The following is a 17,325-nucleotide window of genomic DNA, read 5'->3' as shown; positions in this document are numbered from 1 at the left end:
AATTGTTTTATTTTTTTAAAATAAAATAAGACCAGTGTGCCAGAACTTAATCACACAGAAAAAGAGTGCTGACGTAGCATTCAGGATATAATCAGTTATATAAGCCGTGCAACAACAAATGAACTTCTGAAGATGTACAGTCATTTGAACTCATCTAATGTGAGTGTGTGTGTGTGTCTGTGTGGTGAGTGTGTGTCTGTGTATAGGTGAGTGAGTGAATATATAGAGTTTGTGTGTGTTTGTAAGTGAACATGTTTGACTGGTCAGCATTAGGTTTAAGGTGTTATAACCAGTTCTTAACCTCAAGTTATGTGTTACGTGGTAAGTTATAAGACCTCAAATTATGTAAAGACAATGACTGCCTCCTAGTGAATAAACAAAAAAAGAGCTGATGAATCATGGGTGTCTGTTTGGGTATTTGTATTTAACATTTGGACATTTACTGTAGTTATGTGACTCTGTTCACTTAAAGTAATGCTTTCTATTTTTTCTCCTCTCATTATTATTGCTTTTAGCTAAAGGGGGAGGGTCCCCATATTGGTCTTTGCCCTGGGCCTCCAAATGTCTAAAGCCGGCCCTGCCTCACACCTGCAGCTCCCCCTCACAAATCGTTCTGACCTGCCAGTTTGTTGCTTTCATTTTTCTGTTTCTGCCCTTTTGGCAGTATTTATCATTAGTATGTTTAAGATCAAATTAAACACCCACGTTTGGACAAGTTTTACTCAGTTTCACAGTATTTTAAAATCGTTGATGATGGCTCGTTGATGATGATGAGCATCGTAAAAGTCATCATCACCAGCCACTAGCGGACTTCCTCTGCGCTCTTTTACGTACGTTCCTCCGTCCAGCACACATCTGTAAAAATATACACGTTTTTATTTGAATTTGGAAGTTAAAGTCTGTCTTCTTTGGGTAGACTTATATTTATAGAGGATTTTGGGAGGATTTTTTTAAGTAAGCCTTAAAAGAGCTGCAACTGGTCACTAAAGAGCCACATGTGGCTTGAGAGCCGTGGGTTGAGTATCACTGTGTTAGTTGAATACTTTGAATGGGGGCACATTTTACTCAACACACTGAAAATCTCAAGTATTTTCAAGTCATCGGATTAGAGTCAAGTCCCGAGTCACTGATGTCAAAGGCCAAGTCGAGTTGCAAGTCTTTGATGATATTGTCAAGACGGGTCCAAAGTCATCAAAATTGTGACTTGAGACTGACTCAAGTCCAAGTCGCGCGATTCGAGTCCACACCTCTGATTTATTATAAAATACATGGTCCTGCATCATCTAAAGTTTTAACTCTTTTTGTGCAATTTAAAGGTGAGGATTTTTCCCATTTGTTGTCATGAATTAAAATACTTTAAGAATTTTCTAAAGAAAAGTGGAAAAATAAGTCAGTAGAGTAAATGCACTAAAATTTTTTTATATTCCATGGTACATCAGCTTGCATGTCTTATTGTAATGACAAGGTGCTTGTAGAGGAAGACTGTTCCTCATGTCCAGCTTTAGGGACTGATGGACTGTGTTGTGAGGAGGGCATGACGTGATGAGCCAGTGTTTTTTTAATTGTACTACGCAAGCTGTCATTCTTAACGACACTATGATGGCACAGGTCCTTACCAAAAAAAAACAAAGTATTGACAGGGTAATTATGGTTACATGAGTAAAAATCAGCGGGAGCTTCAGCAGACATTTTTAACGTTAGCTTTTAGCGGCTAAGTTACCGCTATGATGTCTCACGCTCAGGTTCATCGTGTATTCAAGTATTTCACTCTGGCGTGGCATATCGTACAAATGACTTGACTCCTGTATAAGTGTGCACCGTCTTTAATCTTTTGGAAGCCAAAACAAGTCCACATATAGCTGGCTGGCAGTGCCTGCCGCCGACTAGGGGTCAGGGGGTGATATTACACCACAAACTACTGCACCAACAAATTAATTATTAATTTAAAAAATATCAATACTGAATTTTAAAATATTGATACAGTATTGTGCCGTGAAATATCGCGATATATTTGTGTATCGATATTTTCTGACACCCTTACTAGAAGCCTAGCTGCTGTAAAAGACTGCCTGTTTGACATTAACTATTAGCAAAGAACTTTCTACAATTGAAAGACTGAAAATCTGAAATGATTCAAACATAATCAATAATAGCCTTGGTTTATTTTGCATCAAATATCAAATCAACAGCCAGAAATCTAGGAGTTCAGTTTGATTCTAACCTCACCTTTGCAGCACATATCAATTAAATCACACAGTCATGCTTCTTTCACTTGTGCAGTGTCCCCCAATTAAAACCTATCCTCTCCCAGTCAGACATGGAAAAAGTCATCCACGCCCTCATTTTCTCTAGCCTAGATTACTGCAACTCACTTCTTCCCGGTATTGCCAAAAAATCTCTGTCCTGCCTCCAACTTGTCAAAAATGCAGCAGCTAGGCTTCTAACTGGTTTTAACAGATGACATCACATCACCCCAATTTTAGCATCTTTACATTGGCTTTCTATTAGTTTTAGAAGTGATTTTAAGATTTTACTCATTACTTTTACACTGAAGGACTTGGCTTCAATATATCTAACAGAACTCTTAACCCCCTATGAGCCAGCCCACACCCTGAGATCCTTGGGTGGGGGCCTCCTGGTCATTGCAAAGTCGAAACTTGTAACTAAAGGTGACAGGGCTTTTTCATCAGAGCCCTTCAACTTTGGAACGACCTACCTGAGGAGAAAAGGCTTGCAGAAACAGTCACTGCTTTTAAATCACTTCTTAAAACTCATTTTTATAAACTTGCTTTGATGTGATGTCGTTTTTACTCCTTTTTATTCCTTTATTCTTCGTTCTACCTTTTATCTCCACTTTTATTATTATTACCATTACTGCTACTTTTGCTATTTTACTGCTGCTCTGTTTTTCTGCATGTCAAAGCACTTTGTAAACCCATGTTTTTAAAAGTGCTATATAAATAAAGTAGTGCTGCCAATTGATTAAAAAAAAATCAAGTTAATCACATCACTACGCTGTGATTAATCATGATTAATCACAGCATTTCTTTAGTTTTAGTAATTAGATTTTGAAACATTCTTATTATCAAATGTTTATTTTCATTATTCTAACTTTATGTACAGCACTTTAAAAGCACTTTTTACAGAAAATGTATTATTATTATTATTATTATTATTATTATCATCTATAAATTACATTACATAAACATTTAAAATACTACCATTTACTTAGACTCAAAGTTTCACTTGCCAGTGTGAGAACTTAGGCCATTTGTGACAATTGGACCACAGTATCAGAACATTAATCTTTACTTTTGATCAAGTTTCATTAAAGATTCAATCAGATAGTGAATGCTGAGAACAGAGGACCAGAGTGGGAGGCATTCAGTTTGAGCAGAGGCAGGGATAAAACATATACCCCCTGGAGATGAAAATCATCAGAAGGGGAATCATAACTACGGTGGTGGTGATGGGGGGGGGGGGGGGTGTTCGCACCCTGATGTAACTACATACTGGTAATGAGTATTATTACCGCATAATAACTTTAAAAACACATTCATAAGTCCGTCCTCGGCTCGTTCTCTCTTTACTGGAGTAATTATTTTTCAGCCTACTTTTTACTTCTACTCCTTACATTTTCACACAATTACCTGTACTTTCTACTCCTTACATTAAAAAAAAAAGCCTTGTTACTGCTGTTTCATTTCAGCTTGTTTTCATTCCCGCTTGGCATCGTTCAAAAAACCCAAATAAACCCCCCCAAAACTATCCAGATAAATAGCACCATCTGGATAGAGTGAATTTAATTGTGTTGGGATGAGAAGTATAAACATAATACCGTTCTGACACCCTATTGGTTTGTATGCGATCCATTGCACCTTCGAACATGACACAAATCACGTCACACTCCAGCAAGGAAATAGCAGACGTATGGAGCCTTGTAAGATGTCTGTGGCAGAGACTCAAGAGAACTGGAGCGAAATGTCCCAACCAAGCACCAGTGAGGTTGGTAGTACAAATATATGGTTCTTGAATGTATTTGCATTGTACTAAAATGCATTCATTTCAATGGGCATAAATGTGGCTGAAACAGGTGCATCCCAAATTTTTCAACATTAGCATTTTAATATAGCATTATAGTCATTATGGCCTTTAGAAAAATGTTTTTTTGGGGAGGTAGGGTAGTGCACTATGGTAGAATGGAATGCAGTGGAATGGTAGAATGGAAGTGGCCCCTGTGGCACAGCCTAAGCTTTTGTCCTTAATAGAATTTTTTCTCCTTTACATTACTTTTACTTTTATACTTTAAGAAGTTCTGAAACCAGTACTTTGAAACTTTTACTTGAGTAAAAAGCTTGAGTTGATACTTCAACTTCTACAGAAGTCTTTTTAAACCCCAGTATCTATACTTCTACCTGAGTAATGAATGTGAATACTTTTGACACCTCTGGTTTTGAGTGTGGAATCATTTCTGTATTAGAAGCGCGTTTGTCGTTCATGAATTTGTTTTTCATTCTTGGAGACATTTTGTCAGTTGCATCACCTTTCCCTTTTAAAGTTTGTTTGGACTTTTGATTGAATCTCTAAAGTTGAAGCGTTTCTGTTACTGAAGCCGTTTTGTTTCATTTAGAGTGCATCTGGCTTTTGTAGGGCCCTATGATTTCCGCATTAATGGAATCGCGGAATTGGTCAATAAAAACAGAATTTACAATTTAATGCAGAAATCGCGGAAATTGGATGAATTTGACTGAAATGTTGTGTTTTTTTTTTAGAAAGAGCACCGTCACGCGCCGATGTCATAACACAAAGCCTCCACCGTTGATGAACTTAGACGTGTTGATGACTCAGTATATATAAATATTGGTTTTAGACTGTAAAATAGCAACAGAGTTATACGATATCTGATCTGACACCAGGTTATTTTACCTGACCTGGGATCAGTAGCTACCTTAACTATACAGAGACCAGTGAGGGAGAGGGAGAGAGAGAGGGAGAGAAAGCAGTTCATAGCGGTAAATTGTCGCTCACAGCATAAAATCTGGAGCCTGATCAAGCACTTCTGCTGAACAAAACTTTAGGACTTTAGGCTGAAACAGACCCAGGCACGGTACGGATGGCCTAGTGTGAGTGCACCCTAAAGCGGGGCGCAACTTGTCCCTCCCTCACAAACACTCACCCTGTCCCCTCCTAAACAATAACAGCATGTCAAAGCGGCTTCACGAAACACTGGCAACATCACGTAGCCCCATACATGGCAGTACCGTGGGACATAATGTGGCACCTTCAAGAAAACTCATCCGTGCTTCGAGTTATTTTACCTCACCACACCACCTGAGCGGTGTGTCTCACCTCACACAAGGCGCACCGCTCAACCCTCATAGGCTCAAAATCAAGTCGGACGGACTCAAGATTTTATGAAGTCTAAACGAGGTTAAATTTGAGTAACAGTTAGCTTAATAATTCATCCTGTAGATACTGTAGTTCCCTTTAGTTGCTTAATGAGCCAGTACGTGTCTGCATGAACGTAGAGCTCTGATATGAGCCAGATGGACTGACAGCGAGGTTGGAGTGATGAGGAGAGAACCGTTACAGTCGGGAGTAAAACACAATGCATAATCAAACTGCATGGACTGTTACATATTGAGAGAGTAAAGAGTAGTTTAGGTAACAGGTTTACTTTTAACCATCTCACTTTAATGTGACCTTATTATTAAGTTACTACCACTCTGTGTTTGAGAGAACAGAAGGATTTCTTCATTTACATTAGAAACATCAGTTAGGATGTGATTATACATGTGAATGTATCTTGAAATGTTGGAAATATCTGATTGTTACACTGGTTATAATTATTTTATATCAGGGTTATCCAAACAACGGCTCCTGGGCCAATTGTGGCCCTTTTTCAATAAATTTAAGGTTATTTCTAATTAATTAGTGAAAATTTGATTCATTTACATTAACAAGACAGTCTTTTATGTTAACATTAGTGGAAAAGCTAAAGAACGTAATTCCAAAAAATTAAAACAGAAAAAACGGAACTTGGAAAAAAATAAAATGGATTTCATAGGGCCCTACTTTTGCAGACCGTTTGCCCTTACGGCCACCGTACATTCTTTTATATGCATGATTACATGTACCAAATATACATTCAAGAGTGTGTGCTCATATTTATCTTCAGGTGCATAAATGTACTTACACATATTCCTACCTTAATGCCTACACTTTTTCTTTCCCTGCTGATATTTTCTTATGTATCAGCTTACCTGCACCTGGTTTATGTGGATTTGACTGAAAGCTGACTGATTTTTATTTTCTCACAGGATAGATAGTGAAATATTATTTTTGATCCATATTGCCCAGCCCTATTACTGAAGTTTTAAAAGATGATTGATGAATGTTTTTGTGAGAGTGTACAGAGTGACTTAAAGTCAGGTAAGGAGACATTGTCCTCTACATTTAGAAACAAACTCATTTCTACCAGCAATACCCTAAATGGGTTTAAATAATACCCTCCCTCCTTCCACTGGGGGAAACTTCTCTTCTTAATGGAGGACATTAACAAGCTAAAAACCACAGGTCTGAAGCTTCTATTTGTGCATTGACTGTGGGGGTTTGACAAAAATTTCAGCTGTCACACCAGCTTTTGTCTAACCTGACTGTGGGGGCGCCTGCAGAATACAGCCATCACTTTTCAATAGTCAATAAAACGACTATAGTGGAAACAAAGTCCTGTGTTACAAATCACATACGAGAATGGATGGCTATCTTTTGGCCACCTTTAATGATGTGAATCAAAGAAGCTTCCCCGTGTCTATCAAAGCGCCTAATATGAACAAGGGACCCCTTGTGTGCCACACGTGTTAGAGGAACAGGATGAAACCTTTCCAGGAGCTTGATATATTGCAGACATCAGGATATATGATGTCTCTTACTTACAAAGCTGTAGGAGTAGAGTTAGAAGCCAGACTTTTACAACCCTCATCATTTGGCTTTCAGCTTGAAACTGCCTTAGCTGCTGACCACATAATATTTTAGAAACTCTGACTAAACATTCAGCAGTCCAGTTGCCTTGTGGGTAATGTAAGCACCTGGTGTGACAAGGATAGATAATGTGTGGAAAAGAGAAAACAATATCTTTTGTTCTGCTGCATTGATTTTGATTATCTTTTAAAATGTCAGTCTGACAGTGTTAAGTGAGAGCAATTACATCTTTGCAGAGCTCTTAAACCACACTGTTGAGGGCATTGCTTTTACATGAAGTAGGGGTGGGAGAAAAAATAGATACAGCATAGTATTGCGATATTTTGTTTGGCAAAATATTGTATCATCTCGTCCACCAAGTATTGATTTTTTCAAATTAATTGCTAATGGAAAAAATATGTTTGTCCAGTGAAGTTGGCAGAGGTGATGGTCATACAGCAGGAGAAAGTTAGTACAACAAACATGGCAGCACCAGGGGAAGGACATCAGGAATGCAAGCAGGGCACGAATGAGATGGACGTGAGGTTTGCAAGAAGTGCTACAGGAAAATAAAATACTGCTGAAATACGACAAACATGAGGGCAAGACTAATGCTAAATCAGCAAACAGTTGAAAAATGGTATAGATTGCAAAATATCGCAATATATTATATCGCAATACTCACTGTATTGCAAAATGTTTAAAATTGCAATGATATAGAATCCTGACCCAAGTATCGTGATAATATCGTATCCTGGGGCCGCTAGTGATTCCCAATAACTAGTGGCTCTAGTTATTAAGTTATGATTGGATTAAGGAATATACTGTAGGTTTATGTTTACATTTTTCATTTATTTAAGCTTCCTGGATTAACTAACCCTCTCTGTGATACCATTATTGTATGCTTGCTACACACATATGACTTTGGGACTGCCAGAGGCTGATGAACTGCAGCAGAATGTACCACAGAAACAAAAACTTCATCCCAAAAGCTAAGCCAGTGCTTAGCTTCTGAAGCTAACTGCTAGAGGGACCATTACGGGACCAGGCCCTCACTTGTCAGAAAACTTCAGCTGTAATCAGATCTACCTGTGTGACTCATTCGCAGCATGACAGAACACCTCGTATAAAATACAAGCTTACCCATTGAGTTGCGGCTCCAATCGGCAACCATAAATCACACAGGAGATTATAATTTTGTAGCAGCTGCTCCATTAGCTATTCATTGCATAAATCAACGACCAAACCGCTTGTTGAATAAATGATTACGTCTGTTAATAAGTTGTCCACACATATGAAAAGCAGAGCTTCTGTGTGGGCATGTGGGAATGTTTTCAGAGTAAGATACAGAAAAAAGTCAACAGCAACTGTTGGATGTCCTGGAGAAAAAATGAAGTGAAAATGAAATGAGCTAATGCTTGACCAGAAGAAAAAAAAGTGCACTGGGCCTACTTCTGATGACAGCTCTAAAAATACACAAGCAGCGTATTCTATTCTGAGTGCTCGATGGCAGCAGTGAACATTAAGAAAACATGGCTGAAAATTCAGAGCAGAGAGTCTTTGTAGCTGAGATGATTGCTCTCCTTAATCATGAAGAGCGGCTGCACACCTGAGCTCAGAGCTGAGTTCCCACAGCTGGCACAAACACACACGTGTGTCTCTGCACCCTGACATGCATGCCAGCACAGACACGCACACAGGTGCACAGAAAAACATCAACACATTAAAAAAACCTTGGCATTAGAGCACGTTAGCGCAGCCTCGAACATCAACAACTGTCAAAATGATGATAAAATCATAAAATAGGTCATCTTTAAAAAGCAAGCCTATGTGAAGCAGATTTCCCATTAAGACCGTGTTAGGAGCCCATGAAGATCCTCTTACTGCATGTGACCATTTCTCTGCCTGTTTAAGCAGAAGAGCTGGAGGAGAAAGTGACAGAAACACCTTGGTCTAAAAGGGTTCCTAAAATAAAGTGCCTGGATGACCTGATGCTCATGGCCCCTTAAACATATGCTTTAAAGCACATGCACAAAGAAGTGTGCACAACCTGAAACACATCTCTAAGATTTGCAGATTTCATGAGTAGAAACCCTTAATGTAGATTGTCATTTTGCTGTCCATTTGTTGTCATCATTAATGATCATGCGTGGGACAAAATATTGCTACAACATGATATTGTTATCCTGACTCGTGATACAATTATGGAATCACTGTTACCACAAATTAGTTTTTTACATGAGGAAGTGTTTGCTGACCTCTATGGGGGGATAAAGTAAAAAAATAACACCACAAACTATGGAAAAACTCGACAAGGGTTAGTACGTCACTTCCTGCACCACAGTCGGGGTCGCCCCATTGTAGATGTCTGCAACAGATGAGCCCAAAATGCCCCACCGTAAAGGTCCAGATTCCTCTTGTAATTTAATAAAACATAGTCTAAACCAACGGCTGTCAAAGGGAAATGCACTGATTTCTGTTTAAATAAAAGCATAATCATGAGAGTTATGCTGAAATTACAGAAATTTTAAAAAATCCTTTAAAAGTAAGTTGACTTATAACCAGCAGGTGCACAAGTTAAAAAGGCTGCTCAGATCAGCAATGTTGATCATGGTAAAGTGCACTTCCTTACAATAAATGAAATATATGAAATAATACTATGGTTTTTATGCTATTGTGATCTTGTGTTTTGTTTTAGGCCAGTTTTAGGAAAGGAGTTTGAGCCGCTGTGAGCAACATTAGATTTTGAGCACCTCCAGAGACTAGGAGGAGGTCCCAGCCTGAAAAGTTTGGGGACCTCTGCTCTAAACAGAGTTCTTGGCCTATTTGTTTCACTTCTTCATGGATTCTCCACTAATAACATGAATGACAGAAACATGAACAGAAGTTAATGGGCCAAAGAGGAAGTTGACAGGAGGATAAAAGTAGAGGAAGAAGATGGTGGGAAATGCCCTTCAGCGTTGAAAAGAAAACATGGGATAAAGCGTGGTGAGAGGTACGATGCTTTAAATAAATATTCTAATCCTGCACTTTGGCTTTTAAAGGGGCATTTAGTATTCTCCATCCATTATCTATGCTGCTTATCCCGTCTGGGGTCACATGGGCTGGAGCTGATCCCAGCTGTCATTTGGGTGAGAGGCAGGGCACACCCTGGGCTGGTCGCCAGTCAATCATAGGGCTGATGCAGAGACAAACAACCAGGCATACTCACACCCATGGTTAATTTACACTCACTAATGAGCCTACTAAGCATGTTTTTGGTCTGTGGGAGGAAATGTGAGTACATGGAGAGAACCCATGGGGAGAACATGCAAACCCCTGAAAGAAAGGCCCTCATGTAATCACGTGTCATTATGCAGTATGATATGATCTTAGGGTGTTAAATAAATAATCTCACAACCTCTGTGTTGTAGTATTGTTAACAGGGGTGATGTATCTCATATCAATCCCCCCCATAACTGTTCAATAATATTACCTGTAACATGGCATGAGTTATGTTAGATTCTTGCCATGTAAGAAAAATGGTCAAAATACAGTAAAACTGCAGCACCAGTACTCTAGCAGTTATACCAGTGTGCCTAGAGTTCAGAGGCTGTTGCCCTCAGTGTGGCAGCTTTGGTTCAAATCTAGACCATGGATCCTTTCCTGCATGTTATATGTTATTATTATTTCTCTCTGCTGTACTCCCAAATCTGACCCTATTCACTGTCCTATCGATGATAAAGACATAACAGGCCAAAAAAATACATCTTAAAAAAACCCTCAAACTTAACAAGCAACTAATGTGTCTTAGATAGGGATGTGTTTGACTCGGCTAAAGAATTCAGCTTTTTTCAAAGATATCTTTTTTGGCTTTTATGCCTTTATTATAGAGGAGGACAGTGGATAGAATCAGAAACAGGGATGAGAGACATGCAAGAAAGTAGGCATAGACCAGACTAAACCCTGGGCTGGCTACATTGATGTGGCAATGCCTAAAACTACTAGGCCATCTGTGACCCTAGAGAAATAAAGTTTATTTTCATTAGTTGGCACCCAAGTATCTAGATGAGTAATTGGTTGATTATTAATGTACTTATAATTATTATCTTTATTAATTAAAGCCTAAATTGCAGGTGTGCACAACCCATAACAAAGCTCGGAAATACGTCCGATACTGCTTTAAATGCAGGTATTGGTACTGGCGAGTTTATGCACCAATCCGATACCGTTTGGTTTAGCTTTATTTTGGTTTCATTCGGCCACGCTAAATGTCAGCGCTATAAACCAGAAATCATTCTTCTTTGCTGCCGGAAAGCACGTCATGCACGGGCTACCGTTTTCAGAGCAGCATAGAAGAACCAGAGGACACACTGCAGCAGAAAAAGATTAGTGGCTGTGTGACAGTTTTTCTCTGAATGTGATCGTTAAACGCCTTCCAGACGGGCGCTGTCATACAGTACAAAAAGTGACACAGTGTATCAAAAGTTAAAAAACTTTTGAACCATACATCGCTGCCTCTTACTTGATATTCCTGCTGAAGCTATCCGATGTGTCGTCCCATTGACACTATTGATGCCTTTGAATTCCTTGCGGCAGCATTTTCAGCAAGCCTGGAACTTGTGTGACTTTGGGGGAATTTAATGATTAAATCCACATCAGTAAACCTGACATTGAACGTCTTTTTATCCACTTTAATCGAATTACGATCATTTATTACCGCTAGCCCCAATGCTAACTCGAATGCTAAACCGCCATATTTGTTTGGGTCTGTCAGCCAGTTGCAGGCTGTTCTGTAATCACGTCATGCTGCTGGGTAGAGCATAAGAGAAAGAGAGAGAGAGCCTGTGATGCAGCCCCCTGTATTATTGTTATTTTAACATTTAAGAGTAAAAATAATATGCTAGTCTGCACAGTCAGACCAGAAAGTTCATGCTAGTATCGGATCAGTACTCGGTATCGGCCGATACCCAACACATTGTTATTGATATCGTTTCGGGAAGGAAAATGGGAACCGGAACATCTCTAGTTATAATACCATTGACATTTGACTTTGGAATATTTAGGAGCGAAGACATTTCACAACTGGACTTGTTGCACAGGTGGCATCCTATCACAGTACCACGCTGGGATTCACTGAGCTCCTGAGAGCGACCCATTCTTTCACAAATGTTTGTAGAAACAGTCTGCATGCCTAGGTGCTTGATTTTATACCTGTGGCCATGGAAGTGATTGGAACACATGATTTCAGTTATTTGGATGGGTGAGTGAATACTTTTGGCAATATAGTGTATCAGTGTGAAAATGGTGGATACAACAAGCGGTAAGAGTTACACAGTTTTTGAGATTGTGGAGGCTTGAGCGACTTTAAAATCTGATGTGTGGAAGCATCTTGGTCTCCTGGTGTCAAGAGATGAGAAAAGGAGAATACGTGACCAACAAACAAAAAAACAGTACACAGGCAGTGCCAGACACTGGTGAAACACTTGATGGGGAAAACATGTGACATAAAGAGCCACTTGGCAAATCGTCACCCTGAAACGATTCATGAAGATGCGAGGAGCAGAATCCGGCCAGGCCAAAAGACTCTGAAGGAAGTGGTCACAATCCCACTGCCCCACAACAGCATGAGTGTTCAGCAGATCACAAGGTGTATCAGCGAATATATTGCCAAAGACCTACAGCAATTTTCAGCTGGACTTTTTTGCACATATTGTAATAATCAAAGTGCAATTGTTTAATTGAACCGATGTCACTTTTTTCAAGCCTTTATTTTAGTTTGGACTGGGGTTTTATTGGACACCGAAACAAAACCATGTGGTGGACTTGCTACTGCGGTATTATCGTACTGTAAGATTTTGATACTGTTACATCTCTCTTGTTTATGGTACATTTGTGTTCCTTGGATCAAATGAATCAGACTTTGGGGTCAAATGTGCTCAGATGCTGGCCGGGCTGAAACTATCCTAAAGTTTATGACTAGTTAAAACAACCTAAATCACTCCAGAAAATGTTTCAAGGAAGACCTAATACTGAGGGCTTTGTATCTTATAAGTGAAAGTTGTAATAACTCATATCAGGCAAGTCATCATTTCTTTTATCTATTTTTAAGAGCCAGCAGGTTTGCCATACATCTCTTTTATTATTAGTTGAAAAATTAGTTAGATGAAATGACTTCCTCTGATCCCTATCATGATCTTTCATTATCAACTCTAATTCACATCACTTATTTAGCACTATTTTTTTAAATTCTGAAGCTGCAGATGAGAGTGTCTGATAAAAACTGGTTTTGAATACTGCACACTTTCCTGAGACTTTCTCCCACACACACCTCCGGCCTGTTGTGATGACTGAGGAGGCTCTGGTCACACATAACTGTAACGTACCCACAGTCCAGTTTGCACACTCAGATGCTGTAGCGCTGTGCTGTGCTGTATGTTTACGCCTCTGCATAGACACATTACCTCCAATGTATCACTGACACCATGCACTTCAATCACAGGCTCTCATACGGGGGCTCTCAGAGGCTGCGCTAACTCAAGTGAAGCTCTTAAAACACCAAAGCTGGAGGTTAATTGATGAGTGGGTCACAGCCACTGAGACAGGAGTCAATTAGAGAGCTCTGGATAAAAGCTCTGTGTGCTGGAATTATAAGTAATGTTACTGAATCAGCAAAGGCTAGAGCTGTTGCATTCTTTTAGGTACAATTACAGGTTAAATTTGCTCCACAGAGCAACTGTCATATGTTTTTTTCCTACTGATGGTGTTGCTCATGTAGAAATGAAATTACTTTGATAATAACACCTCTCGAGATCACATTTAAATAGATGTATCTGTGTTAGTGCTGTTTTCTCCTGTGCAGAGTCTGTAAGGAGAAAGTTACATCGTAAAACCATCAAGAAAAGAAGCAAAGCCACTGATCCACAGAACAATAGCTACTTGACAGATGTGATGTTGGCAGAATTGCAAGAAACCAAGAGGGAGAGGGAGAGCAGATCTGACCGCCAAAATAAGAGTGAAATATCAAAGCATAACATGACAAAATGCTCAAAAATGTGGAGACTTTAGTTTCAATATTTGTGGACTGCTGGTGTTTATTAGATGATTATGATTTGGCCAGCACTAAAACAACAACTACAGCCTGTGTGGGCTACGCATCTACCAGTATTGACTGCAGTGAGTCACCTTACAGCGTAAACAGCAGATCTTAGAGGGGTTTTTGAAAGTATTCCAAAATCTACAGAGACGATCATCAAGGCCGAGCACACATCACATGCATAGTACAGACGGTGTTTACTAAGCGGGAGGCGGAGGGGCTAAGGGGGCGTGGTCAACAGATGGAGGGGCCAGACACACCTCCATGAAAGATTCACTAATCACTGATGGAGAAGTGAGCTGCACTATGAAGGTAGAAATGCTGCTTTCTGGTCACTTTTTTTTGGAAAAATGTTTGATGTGTTGCTGCACATCACCTTACATAACCTTTCAGGTGCAACAGTGAGTAAGCTTAAAACTAACACAGGCATGACAAGTCAGAAACGCATAGGTACAGGAGTTAATTTATAGGGCAATTAAGGTTAGCTGTGATGATCTACATTAAATATAATGAAAAAACAGGACCTACTTTTTATTTTCAGTCAGAACCAACATATTTAGATCAGGACTTGACCTATAAATGCTATGCTGTAAAAGTTTCTGTGACACTGCACACATTAAGGGAGATCTTAAGTTCTGCACCAGCGATAAAGGAGCAGGTGCTGCTGGACACTCGTACTACTCTGAGGGTAAAAGCCTCTCTTGCCACAAGTGATTGAATCTTGTTATTAAGCATCACATGAGAGAGGAAATATTTAGAGTTGTACTTGTTTTAGGCTGCAGTCCACTGCAACTCACTATCAGTGCACAGGTAGGCTAACTCCTGAACACTGCAGTCCTCACCCCTTCAGCATTTCCATTCCAGCACATCTTATTACACCTTTAGGCAAGCTGTGATCCACAGTGATGAAAAATGAATGATTGCTCAGGCGCCAGATGTTTGGTGCCCTTTTACCTCTGGATCAGTGAGATCACAGGTGAGAGGAGACAGTGGGCTGCATAGAAGATGAGTCTCACATGATGACATGATGATGATGTGGCTCAGGTCCAACATGGAGCTTGAGGTACTGAGGAGTCCAGCGGGAGCAGAAGCTGTGCAGACGCACAGGCTCAAAGATCAGGGGCACTGAGCGCGTGCAAAGCTCGAGTATAGTGATGCAGACTGCGGTGTATTCATTAATAGAGGAAGCTACACACATCAGGCTGCCTGCAGAGGCTACACGGTGGAAAATGGACGCCTATAGCATCAAGCGGCCGGTACAGAGACAAACTATGTGGACTGGGACACACATCACACATGAAGGCACACTAATAAGTCCTGATCGCGGGACCATTTCAGCACATACAAGACACATTTTAGTCCCAAACACCTGCAGTAAGGGGGCAACGGAAGCTTCAAACGAGCCATTAAAAGGCTTTCATTTGCATAATAGACGGTGCAAACGCTTATTATAGGCCCACAGAAATAGGTGGGAAAATAATCATTTAAACAGAGAGGAGGCACAGGACTGAGAAGTGTTATTTTGGTTCAGTTAATTCTCCAGTCTGCTCTGTCAGTATAGTGGGCTAACTTACTGGCAACGTGAAACAAATCAATGTGGCGTGTAAATTACACAGTATGAATGCTGATCCGTTAAGCTGCAAAGTACAAACAACAATGACACAGTGCAATTATGATCATTAGACACAAAAAGAAAAGCTCGTGGAGGTCTTACCTGCAGGCTTTTTATCTCACAGATTCGCAGCGCGTCGCACTCCCATAGAGGAGGAGATGGAGGGAAAAAAAGAGAAGATAGGGGGGTGGACGATGGATGGGCTGAATAACGGGTCGATCGAGGCAGAAATAAATAAATAAATAAATAGAAAAAGGGATGATGGGAGTTGATGGCAATAAGAAGCACGCGAGGGACAGGATGTTCAGTGATTAAAAAAATCCAAAGCAGCCACTTATGGAAGAAGGCTTAACGTGCATTAAAAAACAGGCTAATAGAAAACACGTCACTGAACACGGATTTGTCCACAGAGGATGTGGCTGCTGCTTGTGTGTACTCGGGGAGAATGCGTCTCCCCCCCCCACCCCCCACCTCCATCTCCATCTCCCTCTCCCTCCCTCCACTCTCCTCCTCCCCCCCTCCCCTCCGGTTGGACGAGCGCTCGCGCCTGTCTGCTCCTCTATCTATATTTCTCCCACACGGAGCGCGCGACGCAAGCAACTTGTCGCATCCCACAAAAAAAAAAAAAAAAAAATCTACGCTGATGTGAATGATGACGAAGATAATGTCAGAATGGACATGAAATCTACGACAGTATGTTGCGCTACTCGATCACGAGGAAGGTTTAACCCCTCACCCCCCCTCTCTCTCTCCTCTCTCATATTGAGGGAATTGGTCTGGATGTGCTTATTGGAGCGTGTGCCGCGCCGCGTGCGCAGAGGCTGTGCGTGTGTAAGTAGCCTATTAGCCATGACCAGGTTATGTATACAGTATGTGTGCGCACGCCTGTATGTGATATTGATGCGGATGTATATGTGTTTTTTTTTTTAGCTGGAGACCCATCAATAGAGCGCCAATGGGACACGTTTCCTCTGTGGTGATGATGATGATGATGATGGCCGCGCTGGTAGTTCTGGGAAATGCAGCACGAGCGCAACCCTGCAGAGAGAGAGAGAGAGAGAGAGAGAGAGTCAGATATCCACAGGTCAATATTAATGCCTCTTTATAGACAGATATGTAGCAAAGGCTGTGTAATAATTTTGATAATCATGTCAGACTTAATCAACTTTGCTGGTGCATGTTTACCATATAGACTGGTGATGTCATCACGTATCTATAAACATGCAGCTGAGCTTCTAGTGGCACAAAGCAGGCAGGATGGACAAAACTGAGCGGACAATGACCTTCAATAGCTTCAAAAATGGCTTTACTGCCCACTTCACCTCTCTCTCTCTCTGTCTCACACACACACAGCGGGGTGAGGGAGAGCTGCAGAGAGCTAATACAGAGTGACAGGTCTTTCATGCAGTAATGGTGATGGTGAAAAGAGAGATCCACTCAACCCACACTGACACACACACACACACACATATAAAGTCAAATGCACACTACACACACAAACAAAAGAAAGCAGCAGAAGTAAATACACACAAATACACTCCTGTGTACACAAACAAAGTAAAAGGCGCATTATTAAAGTGTCCACAGAACAACCGCAAGTCTCAGTTTAATCTCATTTGTTTACAACTGAAGCAGTGAGGCTTCATTCATCAGGAGAGACACGCATCACGCATCACGC

At 40.5% G+C, this 17,325-nt stretch overlaps 1 protein-coding gene across 1 annotated transcript in view; it reads right to left on the bottom strand.

Moving 5' to 3' along the window:
* Window positions 1–15,957, bottom strand: part of cacng8b (calcium channel, voltage-dependent, gamma subunit 8b) — a 47,380-nt gene extending 31,423 nt beyond the window's left edge. Inside the window, exon 1 of the mRNA XM_041793442.1 lies at window positions 15,750–15,957. The gene's annotated coding sequence lies outside the window, so the exon portion shown is untranslated. The remainder of the gene's footprint in view (window positions 1–15,749) is intronic.
* Between the last annotated feature and the right edge of the window lie 1,368 nt (window positions 15,958–17,325).

This window comes from Cheilinus undulatus, linkage group 8 (assembly GCF_018320785.1).
Source record: "Cheilinus undulatus linkage group 8, ASM1832078v1, whole genome shotgun sequence".
Lineage (NCBI taxonomy): Eukaryota > Metazoa > Chordata > Actinopteri > Labriformes > Labridae > Cheilinus > Cheilinus undulatus.
This window is presented reverse-complemented; position numbering and strand designations above follow the sequence as displayed.